This window comes from Thamnophis elegans, chromosome 8, assembly GCF_009769535.1.
Source record: "Thamnophis elegans isolate rThaEle1 chromosome 8, rThaEle1.pri, whole genome shotgun sequence".
In the NCBI taxonomy this organism is placed as follows: Eukaryota; Metazoa; Chordata; class Lepidosauria; order Squamata; family Colubridae; genus Thamnophis; species Thamnophis elegans.
Window position 1 is genome coordinate 78,713,782 of NC_045548.1, and position 816 is coordinate 78,714,597.

At 52.5% G+C, this 816-nt stretch overlaps 1 protein-coding gene across 1 annotated transcript in view; it reads left to right on the forward strand.

The window, feature by feature from the left end:
- The first annotated feature begins 710 nt into the window (after positions 1–710).
- TSTA3 (tissue specific transplantation antigen P35B) overlaps positions 711–816 on the forward strand; it is a 22,774-nt gene continuing 22,668 nt past the window's right edge. Inside the window, exon 1 of the mRNA XM_032223315.1 lies at positions 711–786. The gene's annotated coding sequence lies outside the window, so the exon portion shown is untranslated. The remainder of the gene's footprint in view (positions 787–816) is intronic.

Sequence of the window (816 nt, forward strand, 5' to 3'; positions counted from 1 at the left end):
AGCCCTATGAAACGGTATATAAGTCTCACTGCTATTGCTATTGCTATTGCTATTGCTATTGCTATTGCTATCTATCTATCTATCTATCTATCTATCTATCTATCTATCTATCTATCTATCTATCTATCTATCTATCTATCTATCCATCCATCCATCCATCCATCCATCCATCCATCCATCCATCCATCTATCTATCTATCTATCTTATCTATTATCTATCCATCCAAGGCTCAAGGTTGACTCAGCCTTCCATCCTTCCGAGGTGGGTGAAACGAGGACCCAGACTGTGGGGGCGATATGCTGACTCTGTAAACCGCTTAGAGAGGGCTGAAAGCCCTATGAAGCGGTATATAAGTCTAACTGCTATTGCTATTGCTGCGGCTCTGCAGCGGAGCTTTGCCTAAGGGGTGCAAGGGTCTCTGTCTTCCCTCCCCCCCCCCAAGGATCTGCAACCCCCACCCCACCCCATCCACCCATCCCCAGCCAGGATCCCCTTTGCAAATCCCTCGGGAACCCCCCCCCCCCAAAAAAAAGTCCCCCTGCGTTTCCTCCCACGAAAAGGAGCGTGCAACTGGCTGAAAGGAAGAAATAGAAACCGATTTGCAAAAGGAGCGACCGGGGCAATTTCCTGGGTCTCTGGACTTCAACTCCCAGAAGCCTCAGCAAAGGGCCGCGGGGGGGGGGAAGGGCGAGGCATGCCGGGAGTTGAAGTCCCGCGCAGGCCAGGAAGTGACCGAGACCATCATCGCTGCATCGCGGGGCAAGCTAAGCGCTCAGCGGGGCTGGGTACTCCGACTTTACGCGTTAGGCGGAGGG